A 25,966-nucleotide genomic window follows, 5' to 3' on the forward strand; every position below is an offset into this window, starting at 1 on the left:
AATCCATGACTTTGGGGATCATCAAAGATACTGGTGTCTTGAATTTTACATGTCATTGAAATTCTCAGAACAGCTGTGTATTCTAAAAACCCCAGAAAACTCAGCCAAATCCTGAATATAAAAAGAAAGAGTTACTGGGTAACTTGCTCATTACTTCTTTGAAAGTAATGAAACATCCCAAAATGGTTCTCTTTATTATCCCTTAAAATCAAATGTGGTGGCTGACCAAACCCCAGTTCTCTTAGGCTGTTTGGACCTTACGCTGCCAGCCTGCAATCTCCTGTCTTGGTGGGAACAGAGTTCATGGAGACGCCTCGTCCTATCTGAGAAGACCTAACAAGCTTTTCTCCCTTGGGATTAGAAAGATATTATTTATATAATAATGATCTTAACCAATGCATAAGTACTTGTTAAAACAGAGGTCCAGTGTATTACAGAAAGGCAACTTCTCCGGTAGCCGTATTTGCTTAGGCTCAATGTAACATCTTCAAGTTACGAGTCAGCAGAAATGCTGAATTTTGCATTTCTTGCAAGCTGTGACATTTTTTCCTAGGTATCTAATATTTCTTGACATTTCATACATATTTGTGTGACCGTGTCTTCACTAATACCATGTCAAGCCCCACAGAGATTTACTGGATTAAATGTAGTGATGAGTTGTATAAAGGCAATTAATCAATACAATGACTCTCTACCAGTGCTACTTCTAAAAGAACTGCTTTTCACTTGGGCTTTCTTGCTGCCCACATTTCATCCATATCTTTGCTGTTGTGCAAGTCTTGTAGAACATAATTTTATTACTTGTTGTTTAAGCTTCTATGTCTTATCATGTCTTCTTTCAAATCACTGGGGAATTTTACTTTCATGCCACAGGTTTTTTGGACTGACTTTTGCAGTGTGCATCTTAATATTAGCATAGAGTTAGCTTCTGACTTGTAGAATATTAAGCCAAAATGTTAGAGGTGTATTTGCTGCCCTTCACACCAGATGAAGAGCAGACAAAACTCTTATTCTTCCAAGGGTCAAGAGATAGGAAGAACAATCCACTGACCGCTACTCCAGCGGGTCCCTCTAGCGATTCGGAAAATGCATATGGCTAGATTTGGAAAAGTATTTGAATATCCACTTATCCTCTATTTGAATGAAGCTTGCACCCTGTTTGCATTTGAAGACCTGGGTTAGGGTGTGTTTGAGTAAGACTTTTGTATTTTAACATGCTGTATAATTGACCTCTTTGTGTTTGCTCACCACCACACTGTGTAGTCAAGAAGACATGTTAGTTCTTCCAGGATGTGATCCATGTCACGCCAGAGTATTTGTTTAAAATGTATTGGATGAATTATTCCTATTTGTCTCCACTGATTTAAAGGGAACCTGGAGTGATAAACATCTAGATTGGCTCAGCTAAAGCCCACCCCGTGTGTCTTACTTCACTGCAAAGTCAAGTAGATCACCACCCACCAGGGAGTTCCAGGCTGCGGGCAATATGGTGAGGGGGGCAAGAGAGACACATTAAGGAATTAGAGGTATCATTTGTGCTTAGTAAAGACTGTACAGATGAGATATGGAGATTTATATTTGTAATGATTGAAGATTGGTTTACTTGCTGAGAAAACATTTTGTATTTTTTGTAGTGTGTGATATTTAAGCCTAATGAATGCACTTGGAAAGATAGAAAAAAAATTTAAAAGGGAAAGGTACTGAGACTATAAAAGTACTTTATTTTTCTTTATACTCTTGCATGACTGAACCAGATTTTGTGTGTTTTGATGACACCACAACTGTGACACTTCAGCCCAGAGCTATAGCGCTCTGAAAATAAAAATGTGTCATGGAACCACTGATGGATCACTGACAAGGCTGGAGCTTCCAAACTAATGGGAAACGATGACAAACCCTGCATACAGATTAATTGTTTCAGTCTGAGCTGCAATCTTTCTCATTTGTCTGACAGTATTCTTTATATGACTTTGCCTCACAGCACCGGGTTTCTGAACAGGAGATAAAGACACATCATCTAGCTGTAGTTTGTGCTATTGTTGTAGGATCCAAAATTTGGTATCACTTCAGTTACATAACTGAATGAATGGGTCAGGGTTTGGATGCTGTTCCCCCCCGCCCCCCCCTCAAAGTAAAGGACCAGGTAGGAGCCAGACAGTGCCTATGCTCTGTTGGCTTCCCCTTTTGCATGGGGCAGGTGTGGGTTGGTGCAGATTGCCTTTGTGTTAGCTTAATGGTGCACGGTGTGTGCCTGCCCGCACCCCTCGGCTCCCCGTGGAGGGCAAAGGCTCTGCCCTGCCGGGTGCCACCTCCCCGCACTGCTACTGCTGGTGTGTACCGGCCTGCTCTGGCATGTTCAGTTTAGGAATACGAGGGACAGTACAGATATTAACATTTTGTACACAATATGTTCTTCTGTCACAGAACATCTGTCAACTTCAGGAAAACATTGGCTAAAAATAAAAGGAAATTTCAGAGCACTTGAAAAAAGAAAATCATGCAGCTGAAATACATGGCCTGATGAGAATCTAAGTATCTCATATTTTTAAGAACTAAGTATACTTAAGTATATTTATAGAATCATCTAGTTTGGAAGGGACCTTTAAGGTCATTGAGTTCAACCATCAGCCTAATACTGCCAAAACCACCCTAAACCATGTCCCTCAGCACCATGTCTACCGTCTTTTAAACAGGGATGGCGATTCCACCACTTCCCTGGGCAGCCTGTTCTAATGTTTGATAACCATTCTAGTGAAGAAATTTTTCCTAATATCCATCCTGAACCTCCCCTGGCACAACTCAAGGCCATTTCCTCTTGTCCTATCACTTGTGACCTGGGAGAAGAGACCGACTCCCCCTCGCTACACCCTCCTCTCAGGGAGTTACAGAGTGTGATAAGGTCTCCCCTCAGCCTCCTTTTCTCCAGGCTGAACAACCCCAGTTCCCTCAGCCGCTCCTCATAAGACGTGCTCCAGACTCCTCACCCACTTCATTGCCCTTCTATGAACTCACTCCAGCACCTCAATGTCTTTCTTGTAGTGAGGGGCCCCAAACTGAACACAGTATTTGAGCTCGGGCCTCACCAGTGCAGAGTACAGGGGGACGATCACTGCCCCAGTCCTGCTGGCCACGCTATTCCTGATACAGGCAGATGCCGTTGGCCTTCTTGGCCACCTGGGCACAGGGCTGGATCATATTCATCTGGCTGTCTACCAGCACCCCCAGGTCCTGTTCTGCCAGGCAGCTTTCCAGCCTCTCTTTCCCAAACTTGTAGCGTTGCATGGGGTTGTTGTGACCCAAGTGCAGGACCTGGCACTTGGCCTTGTTGCACCTCATGCCATTGACCTCAACCCAATTCAAGTATATTCAAGCATACTCTATTTAATTTACTCTAAGCTTGAGAGTAAGGCAAAACTAACTGCAGCTTTGGTATTTATTGGTGAAAAATGGTGTTGTTTTTTCTCTTAGTGGCAACAAGACAAATGTGATCAAAATGTTGTCTGCTGCTGCAGTTGTGTTATGATCAATATGTGATGCAAGAGCTTTCTGCTCTCCCCCTCTCTGCCTTCTGGGGTGGATCCATGCCTCTTGAGGAGGAATACACCAGGTGACACTGAGGATGAAGGCTGCAAAGGGAGGCAGTTGCCCGTGCAGCTCTTTCGGAGCAGAGAGATGGTTCTGGCTGCCATCCTAGCTGGCCCATAGCTGGCATGCAGATCAGTAATTTATACTACAGTGATAATACGTTGTAGTTCCAGTAACTTTTTATAACACTCATAAAATTCCTTATTCCTGTGGGGAAACATTCCTCCAGTGTGGGCAGTAAAATGATCAATTTCAGATGTCAGTGTGGACTTTTACATTGATATGTTGCCAACTCTATATTAAGGTGACCAGATTTTCTAGGCACTAAGTCAAGGAGAGGTCGTTTGGAGAGATGGAAGGAGGAGGAATGTAGACCCCACCTGGGATATCATATAGGCCTTCAGCCAGGCCAGGAGTACCCTCCTCTTTCTCACATCTACCACCTACTCTGCTGTCGTATCTTGAAAGTCAGGTACTAAATGGCCATATCAAATGGTCATCACAACCTGCTGTGTTATTTCATTTAAAGTCACTTTGTTTTATAATTTAATTCTTGCCCTACATTCCTTTGCTATAATCTGTGTAAGTATTTTCCAGGGTTCATTCTGTCCGGTTCATGCCAGTTACAAAAACTCCAGACTTTAAGAAAATGTTAGCAATGAGGCAGTGCCTTCCAACCCCACTGTGCCTGGCGGTGCTGTCCCAGGCCAAGCTGGGGAAGGAATGTGCTTGATGGAGAGCACCGGGCAATGGAGACGATTTTTCTCCTGAAAATGGTATCACTGGAAATGTGATATTTGAGCTGTGCTTGGTTTAGTTGACACGCATCGTCCTAACTGTTCCAATCCCGTAGTAATGGTTACCTTCAGCAAAAGAGAGTGGCATAGCTAACCCTGTAGTACACTGGGTTTTTTTCTGTTTTCTTTATGAAGAGAAAGTCTCTTTTGAAATCCTTTTTGTTTCCTAGTGTAACAGAGTAAAACCTATTTGTGAAAACTCTGTTTCCTGCATGGAGGTAACAGAGGCACAGGAGTCTGCCTGCTCTTAAGATTCCTTGGTCGGTCAGTGCTTTGAAACTTGTTCATGCTCTCATTTTTATGATATTTCTAAGGTGTTTGCAAGCTTTTTTCTAATATTCTGCTAAGTGATTTCCTGTCTTTGCCACCTGAAAAAGAAACAATTACAATATTACTACAATAACAGATGTGCTTATTCTTACAATTGAAAATTGCAAAATAAGAAACAATTTTAGACTGAAAGCCTATGACTACCTACATTTAATTTCTTCCATATAACTGGTACCTTGAAGGGTTATGGTCTCGATTCCAAGATCCAAACAATAACTTCATTCCTTCTACTGGGTTTGATCAAGGATGGTGAGTGGGCTGTGATTGACTTCAGAGGATTTGATTTAAGCTGTTATGGATACACAATTTTTGAAGCTAATGGAAATAAGATCTATGAAAGAGAATTGCCATCTATATAAAAATATATTAAATATTATGGAATTAAGAAAGGGCTTTTGCAGTGTCATTTGAGTAGACCAATACTCAAATAATGCAGCTAGTGTTCCTGTTTTGTTACTATACGTATCAATTCCTCATGGTTAATGTAATTACAGGTTATTCAGTTCTCCTTAGTAGTATAATGGCTCCTCTCTTAATGGTATTTGAAAAAGTAGTGCCTTTTTGAAAAAATCTTGTAATATACTGTGCTTTGGTTTTAATTAAACTTTGAGTAACCTTTATCTTCTAAAAAGCATGAATAAGTAAGTTATACATGATGTTTAATTTGAAATAGAAATAGCATAATTTTAGCATGATCTGTTTAAAGATACATGTACATAATTCTTTATGGGGGCAAGATCTAAGTTGATAGTTTGGGTTTTTTCAGACAAAATATCTAAATAACATAACTACTATCAGACACCAGTTAGCATGCTTACTTAAAGTTAAGGAGAGAAACAGATTGAGGAGTACATCTCTGAACTGGCTTTATTTCATTCATAGATATAATGCTCCTTGCAAGCCATTGTGTTGAAATCTTGAAGCAATGAAAAACCTGACAAAGCAGACAAACACTTGATTTTTTAGTAAGTCTTCATATTCCAGTGCTACTGGCATTAAATTCCTTTTGGACAACAAAAGCAAGTTAAAAAAAAAAATGTATTTTTCTACAGATGCTATAGAATGCAACTAATCTCAGGAAACAGCACATCATAAGGCTGTTAAGTTTACTGGATGTGTTCGTCATGAGTGGTCATTGTTCAGTGGTAGTCACTCAAATGTACATTAAAACCAGATCTTCTGAATGAAGTGCCTTGCTTAAAATACAGCATGAACAGAAACAAGATGCTGTTTTGAAAGCAATGAATATCCCAAAAGGAATAACATAGGAATATGCTTAAATATGTCAAAAATTTCCTGAAGTTAGGGGTACTGTATTTAACATTTGTGGATACAGCAGAGGTGGAAATTGAGCTGAAAATTTGGATGGGGCTGTATTTTCAGCCAAACTTTAGAACAATCGTGTAAAGAGCCCTTTTCGCTCTGAACCATGTGCCATGGTAACAGTAGAATGGCATAAGAGATGTAATGGCTCTTAATCCCATAAATTCTTGTGTAAGGTAGAGGATGATTTTTTTCTGGTTGTGTGGGGCCAAAACATTGGCTAAAGGTCTTTGTCCTGTAGGCATGTTCTGTAAAATGCAAAGCATCTTCTCGTCAAACAGCTGTTGCTTGTGAAGAAACAAAAGCCTTGTAAAGTCTGCCTTAGGAAAAAAGAAAAAAAGAAATGCAGATGCTAAACCAGAAAAATATCTTTAAAGTTATATTGGTTGCAAAAGCAAGAGAGAAACTCCCTTCCAGGAATGTTCTGTCTTTGTGGCGGGTGGTATCATACACTGCGTGCTGTCAAAATACGTTCTTGGAGCAGGAGGTGTAAACATGGACTGGTGAGTCAACCCTGAATCTGATGGTCTGAATCTGTGTTCCCTCCAGCTAGAGGTGGAGGTAGGCAGCCATGCTCTGGTGCCACTTAGGAAATACCTCAGCTATTGTTTGGCATTTGCCACTTTTGCTCCAGTATAATAGGAGACCAAGGTCAGCTCCAACTCTTTTCTTCCTTTAGGTGCTCTAAAAATGAGAGTATTTACCTAGTTGAGAGAAAAGATCAGTTCAGACGTTGTTTTTTGAAGGGATACCCATTAACAGTTGTGCCTTACTTACATGGACATCTTAAAATTCTAATGTGAATATGTATTGCCCCAAATTCACTGTGACCTAAAGCAGGTTGGTGAAAGCTTTTGTTTTTTTGTCTCCTGTTGACATGACCTGATATGGACTTTGGCAGTGGAGGAGTTGCATGAGAATTAGGTCTTTCCAATTAGTTTTGAAAAGAGACCTAGGTTGTTTGCGATGAAGCTATAAAACAAAGCACTCTTCACTGTGATATAATCCTGCCTTTTTTACAGGTTTCTTGGACCACCCACTGTGTCTAGAGAGTCAGATTCTTAGCTGGTGTATTGGAACTGCAGTCAGATTGGGCTAAAACATCTGGAGAAAAAAAGGCCCCTGGATAATTACTGAATTTTAAATAATTACCCATTCCATCTTGTTCTTTTTTTTTTTTTTCCACCCGTTTGAACTGTAACAAGAGATCATCTCAAAGGTACAAAGGATTTTAAGATTTCCAGTGGTTCAGACATTGCATGATGTTTCCAGGATGCTCGGTCTCAGGAGGCTTTTTGTTGAATGTGGGATGGCAACAAAAATTGTAAGATTTTTTTTTTTTTTTTTTGTTGGTTAAGAAGGACTTAAATACAAAGCTGTGAAAGTAAGAGGGAGCACGTAGCTTGGATTATGGTGTAGAAGCATTAGTCATAAGTACTGCAGTTCTTATTTAGTCTCTTAGGGTATATGAATCTTTTGACTTTCCAAATGGGCACTAAAACATCTGTTGTTTCCTTGTTTATCATCTGTATTGTTCATTCTTCAGGTCGGAAAGAAAAACAATGAGGGCAACTTTTCTTAGCCTGTTTTCATTTTGGCCAAGTTCTGCCTTTTCTAGGCCTTGCAATGAGAGAGACTTCTCAACTTTCGTTGAGAAGGAAACCCTAGGAAGTATGACTCCGGGATGTCACAAAAAGGCACCCCGACTGGCAGTAACTTTAACGTCTAGCACTCAGGCATGCACTTCACCTTTTTGTAAAATTGTACTGGCCCCACTCCAAGCTTTTCTTTTATTGCTTGCGTTTTTTTTAACCAGGTGCCCAAGAACTGTCAGTTTTGTGTAATATACAGATATATTCACTCTGGCTCACCCGCAGAAGGGAGGACATCCATCATCTCCTCTTACTTCAGGCCATAACCCTAAAATCTAACTAGCTGTGGCAGAAATTCCGACAATACCAGTCCCTGTTTCCACTTAGGGTAAGAAGAGGTATTTAGGTGAGGAGAGCCTGTCCGCATCTCCTAAAATGTGCCATCATGGTGGCTGTGGGACGAAGCTCCAGGAACTGGAGAAACCAGTTTTGTGATGAAGGTGTTAGGGGCCCGGTGCAAGGAAAGAATTGGAAATATTTGCAAATAAAGATGTCAGTTGTTCACTCAGTCATCTATTTGCTTGTGGCAGAACAGGATGCAATCTGTTTCGTCCATTAAAGTGCCTGTTCCCAAGGCACCTCACTCATTTGTTTATAAGGCAGAGCACATCTGCAGAGCTATACTGGCCCCTGGATAGCATGATTTCATCAGGAGTGGTGGAGGAAGGCCAAATGGGCGCTCTTGTTTTGCAGTCAGCCTGCGACTTTCCTCTTGCAGTTCAGTGAATTCAGCTCTCCCAAGTAAGGTATAGGTTAGCTCTTTAAAGGTTTCTCATGAAATCTTTCACGTTTGACACAACCAACCACTTTCAATTACATTTGCACCTGCTGTTTAGAGCTCGACAGCAAATGCACTTCAAACAAAAAGACGAGAAATTACTCAGAAGAGCAATAGTCTGTCACGTACAAAGTATATTTGCTTCTTTACCTCTCTCTATGCACTAACACATTTTTTTGGGGGATGGTTTCTGTCATTCCAAATTAAAATATTTTTAGGGTATTTCTTAGGAACACTTTAGACAAATGGGTTGCTTGCTCATGGTAAAGTAATTTGCTATGCCCAGAATACATATATGCTATTGAGAAAAAATGTTTCCATAAAAACCTTTGCATCACGATTTTGAAGGTAATTGATGGCATACTTTGTCTTTCATGAGTTAACTCAGTGTTAGTAAACAACTTAGCTATTTGTAACTTTTGTTTTCCATGTTGTCCTATGTGGACACAGTGATAAAAAAGGACAGAAAAATCCACAATACCCAATTCAGTAGTGCCTGCAGGAGTCATTTATATTTGCCAAAAAGGGATGTAAAACACAGTAACCTGATTTCCATCTGTTTTTTACAGGTGTAAACAGTGGCGTGTAGAGTTAGATTTTCAGAAATATTCTATATTCATAGAATCATAGAATAGTTTGGCTTGGATGGGGCCTTAAATATCATCTCATTCCAATTAGCATTTGGCCTTGTTGAACTTCATGAGGTTTGCACAGGGCCACCTCTCAAGCCTGTCCGGGTCCCTCTGGACACCAGTAAACTTGCTGAGGGTGCGCTCAATCCCACTGTCCATGTTGCCAACAAAGATGTTAAACAGCACTCATCCCAATACTGACCCATGAGGAAAACCACTTGTCAGTGCTCACCACTTGGACATCAAATCATTGACCACAACTCTTTGAGTGCAACCATCCAGCTAATTCCTTATCCACTGACTGGTCCATTTGTCAAACCCCTGTCTCCAATTTAGAGACAAGTATGTCATGTGGGACAGTGTCAAATGCTTTACTCAAGTCCAGGTAGATGATGTCAGTTGTTCTTCCCTTATCCACCAACACTACAAGGCCATTATAGAAGGCCACCAAATTTGTCAGGCATGATTTGCCTTTAGTGAAGCTATGTTGGCTGTCACCGATCACCTCCTTATTTTCCATGTGCCGTAGCATAGTTCCCGGGAGGATCTGCTCCGTGATCTTGCCAGGCACAGAGGTGAGACTGACCGGCCTGTAGTTCCACAGGTCTTCCTTTTTTCCCTTTTTAAAAATGAGGGTTATGTTTCCCCGAACTTCACCAGACTGCCATGACTTTTCAAATGTGATGTATAATGGCTTAGCAGCTTCACCCACAAGTTCCCTCAGGACCCACAGATGTATCTCATCAGATCCCTCAGATGGCGTTGAACCTGGCCTTCTCCTATGATGGGCAGTTCTTCATTCTCCCGGTCCCCACCTTTGCCTTCTGTGACTTGGGTGGTGTGGCTAGAGGTCTTGCCGGTGAAGACAGGCGAAAGTCATGGAGTACCTCAGCCTTGTCCATATCCCATGTAACCAGGTCTCCCGTTTCCTTCTAGAGAGGGCCCACGTTTTCCCTAGTCTTCTTTTTATCACTGATGAACCTGTAGAAGCTTTTCTTGTTGCCCCTGATGTCCCTGGCCAGATTTAACTCTATCAGGGCTTTAGCTTTCCTAACCTGATCCGTGGCTGCTCAGATAATTTCTTTATATTCCTCCCAGGCCACCTGTCCTTGCTTCTGCCCTAAGTAGGCTTCCTTTTTCTGTTTGAGTTTGTCCAGGAGCACCTTGTTCATCCATGCAGGCCTCCTGGTGTTTTTGCCTGACTTCCACTTTGTTAGGATGCATTGCTCCTGAGCTTGGAGGTGATCCTTCAATATTAACCAACTTTCTTGGGCCTGTCTTCCCTCCAGGGCTTTTTCCCATGGTACTCTGTCAAGCAGGTCCCTGAAGAGGCCTGACTATTGATCCAACTCTTCTCAGTATTTGACCTGCACTGATAAATTTTAAAAAATGTCTCTTTTTGGTGCAAGGAAGAGAATTCAGTCTATGTCTCCCTCCCAGATGATGGGAGGTTTCTTCTTCCATTCATCCCTTTGGAAAAAGTAAGCTGGAGAGATATCTGAGAGTGGTCACTGGGGAATGGTATGGTCCAGGTAACCAGTTCTTCTGCCTCTGTGCCGCCTTACCCTCAGGAAAGTTAACGTAGAGTTGGCATGCAGGTTTATTATAGGAGAGGGAGGTACATTCCCTTTATACTTGCTTGCCTCTGAGTCCACAGTTTATAGTACAAACAGCATAGCAAGTCAACAAAATGAATGTGTGGCATTAATTCGCATGGACTGATTCTTTTCTAAGAAATTGGACTGTGCTTTAATGCTTCCTTAACAATTATCCAAAAATGTTAGTGATCCTGGTCAAAGTCCAGCTCTGACTAAAGTGTGAAATTAGCTGAATCACAGACCATTTCCAATAAATTCTGGAGCACAGGGAAAGATGTACTTGGTTCTCAGAAATGTTTGGGCCAGCCCCACACTGCCATCGTTTGCTCTTTCCTGCAAACAGTAATGCTCGTGCAGGCAAGCCTGCCTCTGTCCTTGCGAAAACAGGCTGTCACTCGGGGCCTGGATGTGCTTGACTGACGAACGTTTTCAGCTGGCGTGAATGACATCCCTATCTACTAGGAAGTTCTTCTGCTGTCAGCGTGTTGGCAAAACCTTTTCAGTGTGAATGAAGTTGTCATCCCAAAATTTGTGTTTACTGCACAGTTCTCCACGCCCTGAAGCCCAGGGGGTGAAGCAGTTGACAGAACAATTCAAGAGATCTCCCAGAATTATGTTTCTCTGTTTCCGTTGAGGCTGAACTAAGATCCCTTACTTAGGTTGCTCACATTAGAAGAAAGATTATTCTAAAAGTAGATCCCTCTTTTTATTTTTGTTTTCTCCTACTTCTGAAAAGAGGAGTAGTGGACTTGCAGCTGCGCTGTTTTAACGTGCTCCAAAGATCTTTGTTACTGTACCCTCTCTTTAACGCCAGTACTGGTACTCCCGAGCTGAGCGGGTGGGTTTTGGAGCCCGATGGTGCCGCGCTGCCCCGTGTTACCTTGCGTGGGGGGGAGAGAGCGGCGCAGGCTGTGCCCGGGGTGGCCACGCAGCACAGGGCTGGTGGGTGTGGGTGTTCTCAGGGCGAACGCCCAGGGCTCCTGAGACTGGCAGGCGGCGCAGAATTAACTGTGCCGTACGCCGAGGAAATCTTCTCCTTAACTACTCTTTTATTTGCAAAACTCGTAACTTTGCACGGGCTGAATTAGGTGTCACTTGTGTTGAAAGTATTGAATAGCTCTGGCTAAGAATTTATAAACCTGTGAAGCATTTTTAAAATTGAAACATTTTATTTCAGTATTTAAACATGGGATATATAGTCTTGTTTTAATGTGACGTATTGAATCTTAATGTTTTCAGAGTGTTTTGTTTCAAAAACGAAACAAGATTAAATGTTTTGTTACATGCATGTAGATGGCCATTGTATCGAAGAAGGAAATAGATTTTTTTTTTTTGATAATCCAGACTATTTGACTACAACTGCCCACCCTGTTTACCACTTTGGTCACTATTACCAGACTCCTCAGCTCTTCGCTACACTCAGCTTATTGTCTTCTTCTGGTCTTGAGGAGTTTCTGCTGCTTTTCTGTTTCTTGTTCCATGAGCAGCAACCAGAGAGTGCTTGCTGCCTTTAGAAACCAAATGCGGACAAAGCTCCCTGAAGGGCAAAGCTTTCAGGGTGTGTTTTCTGTTGTGATATCCAACTTTATAAATAAGAAATTTAGTAGGCACCTTTTTAGATTACCTTTGAGTGTTCTTTGTTGGTTTCTGACATTTTTGGGTCTGGTTTTTCTTCCATTTTCTGACACTTTTGGATCTGTTTTTTCTTCATTTTCTGGGAATTACGATGGATTTAACTGAAAGCTATACTGGAACAAAGTTTAGTACAGTGTTTCCATAGCATTTTTATTCACCTCCAATTCTCTTTGTCAAACCTAGAACAGCATGTGCATGAAGTTTAGTATATATGTATGAAAAGACAAAATTAGTCTCTTTGTATTTTTTCTTGCTTCTCTCTATATAAAAATCAGTGTTTTCTGATTTTTGTAATAGGTTTTTGAAAATCCAGCTTCAATTTCTGTACTGCATACCAGGATCTAGTTTGTATCAACAATGGCAAATGTATAACATAACTTGATTCTTGAATTAGAAGGCAGAACATAGAAACAGTATCTATATAGGTAAATAGTGAGAAGATAAATACTGAAAGTCTGTTCATAACTCTGTGTAGGATATACACCAAATCTACAGTCTGAGATGTTTATCTTACTAGAATGTTTGCCCAGAGCAATACTAACCCTCTTTTGTCTGACACATACATTTGACACCTGATTTCATACTAACAAGAAGAGATTCCACACTTGGAATGCAAACTAAATGAACTGAGCAGTTATTGTCTTATAGTCCTCGTTGGACATAGCAGACCGCTATGCAGTCAGGGGGATAAACGGGCAATTCCGTTGTGGGGGAATTCTTTGGGAACATTTAAGTAAGCAAGATAATTCAGGAGACACAGGGGGTATTGTAATCAATCCCTGCTGTCAGGAAAGGACTAGGCTGATTAACTACAAGGTGAATCAACCTATTCAATGCCATCTGTACAAAATCACAGGATAGATAGGACTGAAGGAATAATAGAGTGGAAAATAAAAGGTGCAGCAACTGTACAAGGCCAAAACTTTGTGAAAAGATACGTAATAAAGAGAAACATATGTGGAGACCAGCAATTGAATATATTTCCACTGATAAGTTCTCATATTTCTGTCCGGAGTTTGCAGATGCCAGCAACTTCAAATGTATTCACCTTTCTGTACCTTCTTAAACAGGCTGAAACCTGTATGTTTGCCTTCCTTTAGAGGCAAATAGGATATTTAATATGTCATTCCAGAACTGACAAGAAGGTCCAAGATGTTTTAAGGCACCAAAATGAAAGCTAAAATATTTGCAGTTTACCAAATGCATAAAGAAAAGCTGGAAGATTAAGTGGTTGTTAGACGAGTAAAATAATTTAGGACTTTATGAAAAGAACTGTCTCTCAGAGCTGGCAGATGGGATAAACCAGGCAGGTTGAAAGCTGGGAAGAAACTAGTCACTGTATAAGGTGTACAGAACAGCAGGCTATCATAGAAGGCGACACTCTGGGGTAAAGGTGTGTGGAGCATAAGCTTATAAGGCTATTTTAGAAATGAAAAGCTGGTGAGAAATTTCATGTAAAAGATACAGTGGGCCTGTTTCTTCCTAGGGATAAATCCAGTTTCTTTTAAAGTATTATCCTGGGGTTGGTCTTGTCTGGTCCTTTGAAGCTTAATAGATTCATAAACTGCTTTAAAACATGATTTAAAAGAAGAGCAAAGAACAGTTACTTGACAATATGCTGTGGCCCATCAACCTTTTTCCTTTTCTGTCTGCATCGTCTATCCCCGAGAAGCCCTGCTATTCCTCCAGCAGAATTACTTTGCGTCTCCTTTTATGATTACTTCAATTAATAGCATAGTATTATTTTTAAACAGTATTTACTTATTGTCATCAATGCTTGTTTCGTCAGAAATTAGTCATGTCAACTGTTACTTTTCAGGCAATCATCGAGAGTCTTTAACTTTGATTCAGTTCCCTCTTTGAGACTGTAATTCGTATCCAGGAGGAGTAAGTGTCTGACATGTTAACAGAGCACAAGCTATCACTACTATCCCCTAACAATTTCTGTTGTTAACAGTTGTTCATTTAATTGAGGTGGTGTTCTCTCTGTCTAGATGGTCATCAGCTTTATTTATCCACATAGAGAAGATAACCGACCTAACCTTTTTAATTATCGTTCTCTTTCACTCCTTTCCACCTTGTCAAAGACTTCAGCACAAATTGTGCATGGGCAGTTGTATAATTATAATGTACCTGTGGTTGTCAAGCAGGTTTTCTGCCTTTCTGCTTTATAACCCCTGAGTTCCCCAAGGGTCATCAGAGATTTTTCAGTGAGCCCTGTCTCCTAAAATCCTAAACATCTGGTTTATCACTGAACAATTTTCAGACCTAAACACAACAGCATTTAACCTATGCTGACAATATTCAGGTTTTGAGGGCCTTTTGCAGTGTTTTTGTTGCGAGGCTGGGGTTTCCTTGGGGGGAAGTGTTGCATACCCTGCAAGAGATTCTTGGTTCTGTACTTTACTGCAAGAGAACTGAGTAGTGTTGTGCTTTGCTGTTACGCTGACTCCTGACTCCACTGAGCAAGTTCGATCTGAACCAGGCAGTGGTCTTTGCTTAGGTGTTTTGAAAACCCCACACAACGTGATTCTGAAATGTTCTGACCTCAAAGAAGAACCCAAACAGTGCTCCAAGAATCATTGAAGAGCGTTGGGAATCAAGAATACGAGGCTTTTCTGCTCTCTGCATTTTAGATTAGGCAAGTCTTTCTTTTCTTTCTATCTCAAATACACTTCACTCCTTGGAGACAGTATTCTCCCTGATGCAAGAACTCAATTGGACATCAGTGAGTTTTGCATAAAGTCTGACGTAGAACAAGTCTTCTGGGCTTCGGTCAGGCAAAACTAAAACTATGCAATTTGTTGATAAGAGGAAGTAGTGCAGGAATTAACTGTAACAGCGTAAAGATTTTCTATCACCTTCTTTTCTTTTTATTTAATATCATATCTTATGATGTAGACTGGATTTGGCTTCAGAGGTGTTCGGAGTGCAGCAGAGATGGATCAATCTTGATTCCAAAGAAATGGAGTGGATTATACTGAGGTGGGGGGGGTCCTGATTAGTGTACAGCTTCTCAGTATCTGCTCTTTGGAAGGCCGATGCAGCATCCCTCTCCATAGCCTTCTTCCTTCTTTGGCTGCTGTTGGGCAGCTCGTGCCTGCAGAGGACCATCAGGAAAGGGCAGCAGTTCTGCTGTTTAGACGTGTGGCAGCTGTTTCCAGCACCAGCAGTGCCAGAGGAAAATAACTTTTTTCCTGAATTGTGATATTTTTTGACTTAAATCTGTTTGAGTGCATAATTTATCATATATTGTTACCGTGTTTTTTCTTCCCTTTAAGACCTTCCAAAAGCCCCTAAGTTTTAGCTTCCCCAGTTGTTTCCCTGTTGCTGCTGGTTTTAAAAACATGTATGACCCATCCCAAGACTGCGTTTGGGAGACTGAAGTTCAGTCCCTTGCGCATCCATCTTATCTCAGGCACAGCTGCTAATTTAGTCTTAGTTTTCCTGCTTCAGTGCCTCCTCCCTAGCATGAGTATAACTAGATGAGATCCCTGGTTTGTGTTATAGGGATTGAATGAAATAGTAGTTCTGAAATGAAGAGGAACTTTTAAATAGCTAGGTAAGGTCTTTCCTAATAGGATGGTACAATTCAATAGCAACTAGAATGTTGAATTCGCATTGCACAACATTAGAAAATAAAGATCGTGAGGGAGACTAAATCCCCCACACCCTGGTCTTAATTTATTTTAAACAGCAAAACAAATGAAACCAAATTAAGCTCATAAGTCATAGTGTGAACAGAGTCCAGAAAAATGTCAGTTCCAATAAATATGACAAATAAAAGTATTGGCATAAACTCTAAGGATTTATATCATTTGAACCACAATAAGGCCTTCTTTAGTTGATCTTGAGACATGACTCAAAATGTGAAGAATGAGAAGATAAATACAAATAATGGGATTTTTTTCTTCCCTAAATGCTGAAAGGGTTATTTTTAACACAGTAAACATTTTCATTTTAAGTTAATGTTAGCCAGTGCAACTGGAAGAACTTCTCAGTGGGTTAGCACAACCAACTGAAATATTCAAGATAATCTGTACTGAACTGTCACGGAGCTGGATAAAATAGATTATTATATTAATCAGATTATAATAACCCAGAGCATCGTTCACAGTCTGCATAATCAGCTCTTGGTAATTAGTTCTGCATTGCTGTTCCTTAGATATAACATTTCTGGAGAGAGAGAATTTATTGTTCAGAATATAAACTCTACGCTCGTATTTTTTTTATTGCAATCTAGGCTATAATAACAGAGTGATTGATGCACCAAGCAGTGGGGGCCAACTCAGAAAGTTTGTGACTAAGTCTTTTTTTGAGAGCTGTTTAGTATGAGTGAAATACAACCCATGCAAATGAGTGCATTGAGGAATTAATTGTGCTGTACTGAACTGCTCCAACCTGCAGACCCCCTGGCTGCCCTTTCCAAAGGCCATCACCTTTCCATGTAGCTGTGGGCTTGCTGTTACAAGCTGCTGCACCGGCATCCTGACATCACTGAAGGAAAATGAGCCATGGGCTTGGCTCCATGCTTTTCCCTGTGTGTAGCGCCATGAACATCAGCAGAACTACTTTTGAGGCCTGGGACTCAGAGGCCAAAGGCTGAAAGACCCATTCCAGAAAAGTACAACAGCATATATGTATAACTAGACCCATATCAATGAGTTTTTGACCTGAATTACCTGAGATATTTTTTATCCTTTAATTAAAGAACATCAGTGTCCAAATAACAAATCCTGCCCACGAAAGAATGCATTTATAGTCATTCAAGTGATCTTCACCAGAATAATTGGCCTACAACCAAGCTGTAATTTGCACTTTCAAGTAGATTGAATGATCTAGATTGATTTAAGAAGTGGAGCTCTTTTTTTTTTTTTTTTTAAGAAAATAATAGATGTTCATTTCACATTCCACATTTTAAAAAAATAATTAATCATGAAATGTTATTCAGCTAATCTGAAATAGCTTCTGACAAAAATAAAAAGATTTGCCACATAGCTTTAAGCTTATACTAGTGGGTGTTAGAAGTGCGTCTGTGTAAGTTAATCATAGTCTCTGTGGCCTTGTTTACAATGAGATTTGTCTTGTCTTTGACTATTTCAAACTATATTGAATTATTGTATCCAGAAACCTAGCCGCAAGGTAAATTGCTCAAAGTGTCCACGCCAGGCTGCCTTCTTCATTTTCCGGTAGCGATAAATTCCCTTATCTGAATCCCCTTATTCCTTCTCTGATGACTGGTAATTGATAGAAGCACCTGGAGAAACTCCCCAGGCAAGAAGGGTCTGCAGCATTTTACAAGATGAATTGCCCTGGGGTCAAGGTTCTCAATGAGTGTAAACTGCTATAAAATATGCTGAATTCAGAAGAACTTGGCTTTCTTACAGGGAGTTGAGAACACGGACCTTATTTTCCACTGCCTTGCACTTTGTGTAGCTATGTACAGTGAGCACTGATGCAATTCTGTTCCTCTTTGGGTAGCATTTGAGGCTGGCCTTGCACAGGTAAACATGACTAGATGAGGCTCTGGGTATTTGTGCCTTTGCAAGATTTGGTTCTTTTTTAGTCCTGTAAATATCCTGGGGTTTTGCGGTTTTTTTTTTTTTTTAATCTGCCCTTTAAATTTCTGTTTAATCCTCATTTTTATTAAATCTTAATGCTATACAAGACCTGTCTTCTGTAGATACATGTTTAAATCAAAGTATTTAATTTGAGAAAATCGTCCTATTGTAGTGGTTCAGAACACTGAGAGGACAAAAAAAGCTGACATACAAATGGCTGTCTAAAAAACTAGCAAAGGTACCAAAAAAAGATATGTAGAGAAAAACCTAAAGCAAACACAAGATTTGGCCAGCAAGTTAAATTACAGGGGTAAAGTTTAAACCCAGCTGTTCCAGAAAACCTTGAAGGTTTTGTGGAGCAAGGCAACTTCTTGAGTCCTGAAGGACTGCTTATAAGTAAATTTAAATAAAATTAATAAAAATGAAAACTATATAAACCTGAACCAAACAGTACTTAAGTTTTAATGAGATTCAAAAAGATATTGTTAACGTAAAAATACAGTGTGAGACACTGCACTTCTTGATTTGTGTTTGAACTGGAGGTAAATGCTATGAAAATAGTTTTTCATGTGGCATTTCTGGTTTGTGGCTAACCAGGCACTACGGGGAATCTCATGCAACTCATTCCCATGAAATTGCAAAAGATGCCATTTGCAGGCCAAGTTTCAGCTATGCTATAAGTAAACCGTGCAGTTTTGGAGCAGTGTCCCAGATTTCTGAGCTTTCTAAAGTTAAAATAAGAAAAAAGGACTGGAAATGATCTGGTTTTGGTAGAGTTCATCTTTCTGCCAATGGACCGCTGTTCATTATTATCCCTTTCCTATGATATGCCCACTCCAATTTTAAATAGGCCTTGTGATATAGTTGGATCAAGCTGAGCCAACAGAAAAATCTGTCTTCGTCCTAAGCAGGCGTTAAGGGTCTGCCTGCGATACAAAACCCGACACCTGCGAGTTCTAATTCGGGGGGGGGGGGCAAATTCAGATGCCTCATATCTTACCAACAAAGCATATAACTTCTCATAGTCTCTTTGATTTGTTCTAACTCCTAGAAACAAAAGCATGGATGGTCTTCTGTCAAGCCTATTCAGTATTCACTTGGTTTTATTCATTTTACCTGCAGTTTTCTAGAGTGTTGATGAATTAATGTATAAATTGCTTTCATTCATAACTGCAGTCCTGAATATGTTACTCTGCTTTCTATAAGGATAAGTATTAAGATGACTCTATTTGCATAAGAAGCTTATTTTCATATATTTACTCCATCCTTTTACTGCCTTTAAAATCCATATATATGGTCCTTTGATTAGGGCTGCTGTGGTACCCTTGATCATTACAACTGCAGTTGTATAAAGTGAATAATTGTAATTGCAGAAGGAAAGTGAAAAGATAGATTTACATTGACCAAACATTTGATATCTAAAATCAGGTTTTGGGTCTGGCATAATCTGCTTCTGTAACTTTGAGCAAATTATTTAAATGTGATTGGGTCACTTAGATGACATAAGAGGAAGTATGATGAATTAGCTCAAGAAGGGTAATAGTCCATAACAAGTCAGTGCCTCGGTTTTCCCATCTGTGAAACGGACACAACAATCTTTTAACTTTTTTTTGTTCTTAACCATTCTTTTCTCTTTAGTTATTTGGCTCTTCAAAGCTGAAACTGTGTGCACACAGTGCTTGGCATATTGGCACTTAACACAAATAAAGACTTGGAACAGAGATTTTAGGATATATCACTGCTGCATCATTGGTTGAAAGTGGCAGATAATTTATGATATTGTTTTTGAGAAGTCTTCCTGTTCCAATACACATATTTAACAAAAAACAAACAACTTCCTACCCCCACCTTCCAAATAAGATCCAAGGAAGCCACATTCTAGTTCCATTAAATCAATGGTGAAGTTCCCACTGACTTGAAAGAGACCAGGAGTTTATTGTTTATGTATAGATATTATTTTTTCAATAAAAGCAAGCAAAGCTAACTGAAAACAACTCGGGCAGCTCATGTAATTGTTGGTTGCCATATGCCACAAATATTTTACTATTTGGTTTGTGTCCATTTCTTGCCATACATTTGAATCAGCCATTAATTATTAAGTTTGCTAGTAGGATCTTTGGAGAAGAAACTTTCATGCAAAATGAATCACTAAGTTCTGTCTAAAATTTTCTTAATGATTTCATTTTTCTAGCTAGACCTCTTATATACCATGTAACGTGACAGGAAATAACATACATTAAAGAAGCAGCCTCAATTTTCCTTAAGTGACTATGTGCTTAGTTTCTGCGACTCGTATAGGATTCACATATGTTTTCCTTTATTATTATTATTTATTGTAACTTTGGTCTCTTAGAGGAACTTCAGGAGAAAATTTATTCAGCTGTTGAAGTCACCATCTCAACAGAAATATTTAACCAAAGCTGGAAAAGCCATTGCACTCCTAGTAGTTTCAGCTGGAAAAATTTATCTTCTTTTTCTCTTTCCCAACTATTATTTACCCAAATAAAGAGCCTGTATATTTTTATAGTAGTGAGTTGTTCCTTCCTGAGCTCTCTGGAGGGAAATCTCAAGCACTGGAGTTCCAGAGTTATCAGCTGTGCGCTGTGCTCGGGGATTCTTGGGCTGCTCAGATCTCGAAGCAATGTGGGAAGTCTTTTTTCTTCACCACGTGACATCTGACCATACTGCATACCCGCTCTCATTCCTGACGCTCGGCACAGTTCACAGGGAAGGCATTAGTGACCAGGTGAGCTGCCCAAATTAATTTCTTTAGTTGAACTCAGTTTTGCGGGAAATAAAGTCCTGGCCAGCAACTGAACCAGGGGTGGAACCTTTCTCCGTTCCAGAAGCTTACAATACATCTTATTTTAGTCCTTTTTTCCTGCCACAGATGAGATTGTTTGACTTATAGTTTGAAAGATACTTTGGGAGAAAAAGCACTATATATAAATGAAGGATATTATTATTACTATTACAGGGTTCTCCATAACTTTTATAGTTCATAGGCTGTCAGCATTTTCTTTAGAAAGCCTGTATTTTAGGTGTCTACAGTTTGGCCTTGAAGTTGTCCTCGGAGTTAAAAGTTGAAATACTAGAAACAAACTCAAAGCAAAGTTGTTCCCCTCCTCTCCCCTTTTCTCATAAACAAGCTCTTTAGAAACCTTTATGTAACAAAGACTCAGATAAATAAATGATACTGTTGGCTTCAGGCTTTGTCATGCTCTAAAACTTAAAAAAGCCAAACCTGACACCCCCCCACCCCCCCAACCAACAAACGCCAAAAGCATTGTTTCGCTTTTATTTTAATGAAAATCTGTGGAAGTCATCGCCCCAGTGGGACTGACGGTGAAGTTGGTGGGTCTGATCCTCTTGCCACCGACATCAGTGAATGAACTCCATATACTGGAAAAGAAAAAAAGATTGGGTAAAGCAGTAGGGTAACACTTAGGGGAAATGTGCATAAAGAAAAATGACACATATATCTTTAGGAATTTCAGTGATAAAAAAGCCTGCAGGCTTTTTCGCTTATATACTATGGGGAAACATGTCGAGCAGTTATGTCATCAACCTTTGGACTGTGATAATGTATACCTCCGAGATACCAAGGTACGTGTTCTGGACAAAGATGTAATATAATTGAATTTAATAATTTGCTGTATTACAATAGGCTGAAAAACAAGAGAATGTGACCCAGAAGAGAAGTATCAAAATGGTTTGAAAATGTCATAGTATTTTTTATCACTCTGATTTCTTGGGGGAAATGGTATGGAAAATTAGGACTTTTCAATATTTTAATTTTTAGAATTTCATGACATCTTTATTTTTCCAGTCCCACGTAACAGCAAAAATGGAAAAACTGAACAAAATTAAAACAACTCCCCACACATCCAAACAAAATGTAGAGAGGAATATTTGTTTCATGTAAAATTTCAGGAAAAATTAGAAACAATTTTCCATGAATCTGAGTTTTCTATCTTGACGGATGAACTTGGCAATGAGTAATTTCACACCACAAAACAATTTCATGGACAGGCATACATGTGATTTTCTTCTTCTTTCCTGGCTGTGTATGAGAAAGCTTAGAAAGTAATTTTACATTTCACTTTTACATTTTTGTTAATTTTAAAGAAGGTAATTTTATATTTCGTCAGACTTCAGACTAGGCTGAGAACAGCTTCAACACTTGCACTCAATGCAATTGACATTTGTAGCTGTGGCTCTTATTTGGATGAGATCCTTTTCACTATCAGATAGACTGGAGTCTAATGTAATCTAATCGCAGAGGGTTTGTTCCGTGAACAGAATGTATTTTCTGAGACTCTCTCTGTCCTGTGTTCATCCATGTGTTTGCGTAATTTCCAGCCACAGTCAAAACACTGCTGGCATTGTCCAGAGAATGTATTTTAGTTTGCAGTTGTGCTCTGTGCCCAAACACATTATGTGTTTCAGCTTGAGAACAGAGTAAAAAGTAACACTATAGATATATGAAGTTAGAATTAGATGCCAATAGTTCTGTTTGAATAATATCCACCCTGTTTCAGCCTAACATGGAAGTATTCTCTCAAAGAAATTTTTGTGACCTCTAGGAGTGTGGGGAAACAGTAATTTTCTTTTGTTTTCATCAAATGGCCCTCTTAGAAAAGTATGTTTAAAGCCACAACCAACCAACAAGATGAAAGAATTTATTTTTTTTTTTAAAGGAAAGTAAGTTGTTAATGTTAAAATCAAAATGAATAGAAAAAAAAATATTGCTTTTAATTGTGGGAAATTTGGACATGTTAGTTTTCTGAGGATATTTTAAACCTTGCCTCAGCCCTCAGCATGCCAGCAAACTGCTTTATATAGCTTGTGTCAGAGGAGCAGCGTTCGTAATTGATGCTGGCGAACTGGAGCCTGCCCTGTCAGAGTCTCGTGATCACTACATTTGCTCGCCTGTGTGCGTTATTAATGGTTGGGTAGCAGTTCCCTGGTGTAGCATACATTAAAGGCTGCTTGTGTTAATTACTAGTAAGAAGTAGGCAAAAAGTAGGTATATGGGATGTCGTTTTTTGTCAGCTGAAGTCGACGAATCCAAGTCTAGTGAGTGCTGTAACCTATAATACCCATGTACCACGTAGTTGTATGCTGCGATTTGCACAACGTCTATAGCCATCTACAGCAATTCTGTTACACGGGGTTTGTTACTATGTATGCGTTAATTTATCTTTAGATTTTTCAATATTTTGCCATGTTCCCACTGAGGCAGAGGCATTGTTAGGCACTCAGTGAAAAGAACAGAGAGCAGCCCTGCATTCCCCTTCTTCAGCGTGTAGTTGATAAAAAGGTGCAATCCAGCTGCAATCTCATTTATATACAATACGTCAAGGAGGAGAGTAGATTACTGCTGTCTGGACTGCCCAAGGCTGGAATTAGTTTCGCTGTTCCTTCTATTAGATTAGAAAATAATGCGATTGTTGTTATGATTTCAGTCCTTGAGGGGAGGGAAGAAAGAGGAGCTAAAAGCAGCACAAGTGGTGTGTAGATTTAGGGAGAAATAGTATTTTAATAGCCTTGATTCTTTCAGCGTAAGACATGCATCTGCAATACAGATTACATCTAATAGCCCACAATATTGTGTCAGATAGCTACTCAGTACACCTGAACGTTTACATTTTGCCTTCAGATGTCTTTGTGTGTGTTTTATCTTCTTGTCTTCTCCTGCAAGTTCTTGTGACAGTCATGTTGCATCCCCTAAATATCTCTACTAACAGTAAACAAGATCCTCGCAGTGGTGCAGATCAATGGATTTGCATAATTTTGATGCCTGAGTAGCCTTTTCCTTTCTTTGGGTGACTCAAGTGGGAATGATGCTCATGTCTTTATGTGATGCAGGATCAGTCCCCAGGTTTCAATCCTGTGATGTGCAATGCCAAAGCTCAGTGCAGATACAGTTGAAATGTTCTCCAGCAAGACTGCAAATTCCTCTTTACAGAAAAGTAGATTGTACTTTTGGGAAGAGGATACAGGTGGAACCCATGGGTGAGATTAAGGAGTGGGAAGGGCCATTGCATACAGCAATCGCTTTTCTGTCCTGAATATTCCCTTACATGAATTCCTCCTTTGAATACAGCAGCTCACATTCATAAGTTTTAGGGCAACCTGTATGTGGGTCAGCCAAAACCAAAATACTAGAAAATAGCATAACCTGGAAAAACAAAAAAGAGTAAAATGTACCCTTGAAGCGGGCCCCACCTTTATGCTGTAAAGGGCTCTGGCGCTGGAAAGCTCTTGTTGTGCTGGCAGCACTTTCCAGTAATGAAATTTGGCAGAATCTGAAGTCTCTGAGGGTGTTAATGAGGGATTTTACTGGCCCTATAATGGAGACGATGATCCAAAACACTTTTAAGTCCAAAGAAAGACTGTAACTGGCTTAAATGGATTTGGGATCAAGCCATGAATTGTGTAGTGATGCTCACTTTGTAGGCAGGTTGGGTTGGAGATATAGGCACTTGTTGATTTATGTTGCAGCTTGGTCTCAGTTACAGCTGTGCTCGCCCTGAGGCTCCTTATAGGCCCATTACAACATAAAGAGACTAAGCATGATGATGACATGTCCGTTTATAAAATTGCATTAAAACCACTTGCGTTAAAGAGTCATACTGGACATCCTTACTGCCCAGATTGTTAAAAGCTGCTTTTACAGGTAGCAGACGGTAAAGGTTAGATATTTCTGAAACATACTGACCCACCTGAGACATCAGATGTGGCCTTTTGGATTTTGTTGCTCTTCCAGCTCTCCTGAGGTTGAATGTGGAAAGGAGAGTTTGCCGAGGCAAACAGTGAATAGAGTAGTAGGAACAAAAGTGGAAAAAAAAAGTCTGGTTGGATCAATATCTTGCTAGTGGGAAACAAGCAGAAATGAATCACTACTGTGTAAAAAAGAAATAAGAGGCCTGGCTCTGTTACTGAAGTCCTGCTGCAAGTGCTTAGAAGATTCCCTGAGCTCCTCTTTGCCCTCCACTGTGTGCACTTAAAATGTACCTAAAGCGTACTAGGTAGTGCCAGAGGTAGCCGGCTGTCGTGCAACACAGTTTGAAGAGGCATCAATGATAATCCTGTTGGTAAATAATGTTTCAGATGAGGCTTTGCTACTTTTGAAATTTGTATTTTCTTTCATTCCGTTGATGCGAAGTAATCTTAGACGGATTACAAACTCATCATACACATGGCTGAGCCCAAGAGGAAGAAAGAGGTGTGTTTTCCCGTCCCTCTTTCCATCCCCTTCCCCAGGCTCTTCTGCTTTTTGATTCTGCGTAGCACGAGGAGACCATAATGAAAGGCTGGGCATAAAGTAGAAGATTGCATTTAAATTATATTCTTTTCCTTTGTATTGAGGCTCAAGGCTGTTTTGCTCTGGTGCTTTAAACTTCTGATTTATTAGTGGGCCCAACCTGGGCTATCCCCTACAGTGATCACGGTCTCCACTAGGTACATTGCAGCCTTATGGTACAGTTTTATGAGAGTGCTTGTGTGATGTTCCCATTAACTGCAGCAAAGCAAAGCCTTTTGTGTGCAGGGCAGTCCAGGGATTCCAGTGATAGCGTTGATGCCCCTGATAAGTTACTGTGCTGAAGAGAATCTAAATGCATCACCAGGGAAGGTTGTTTTTCCTCTTTCTCCTACTCTCCATTTTTAGAAATACTTGATTTTGAATTACTTACCACAAGAGTTTCTGAAAGAGCCTCTCATCTATGTAAGAAATGACTTTGCATTTTTTTAATGAGCCACTTTTAAAGTATTCCTAAATAAGCAGTAGATGATATGGACGTGGGATAGATAAGCATAGCATGTGTCATTTTTGGTTATGAGGCTACTAAAAGTTCTTAAGTTATAAGTAATGTTTGGAAGGAGTCTCTTGACTTATTTGGACTTTGTATAACGCTGTGACAGGTTAACCATCATGTGTTTTTTAAAAAAAAACACATTTATTTTTAAGGCTGTCAGCCACTTATTAAAGTATTTATAAACTATAAAAGGGAGGTCTTAATTGGAAGTGTTGCCCCATTGGAAATATTCCCATGAACACTAGCAGGAAT

General features: G+C 39.9%; 1 protein-coding gene across 1 annotated transcript in view; it reads left to right on the forward strand.

Annotated features, from left to right (window-relative positions):
• The window catches only part of GPR133 (G protein-coupled receptor 133), a 156,232-nt gene that overhangs the window by 46,577 nt on the left and 83,689 nt on the right, over positions 1–25,966 (forward strand). The window lies entirely within an intron of this gene.

The sequence above is a fragment of the Charadrius vociferus genome, unplaced genomic scaffold (genome assembly GCF_000708025.1).
Source record: "Charadrius vociferus isolate BGI_N301 unplaced genomic scaffold, ASM70802v2 scaffold326, whole genome shotgun sequence".
In the NCBI taxonomy this organism is placed as follows: Eukaryota; Metazoa; Chordata; class Aves; order Charadriiformes; family Charadriidae; genus Charadrius; species Charadrius vociferus.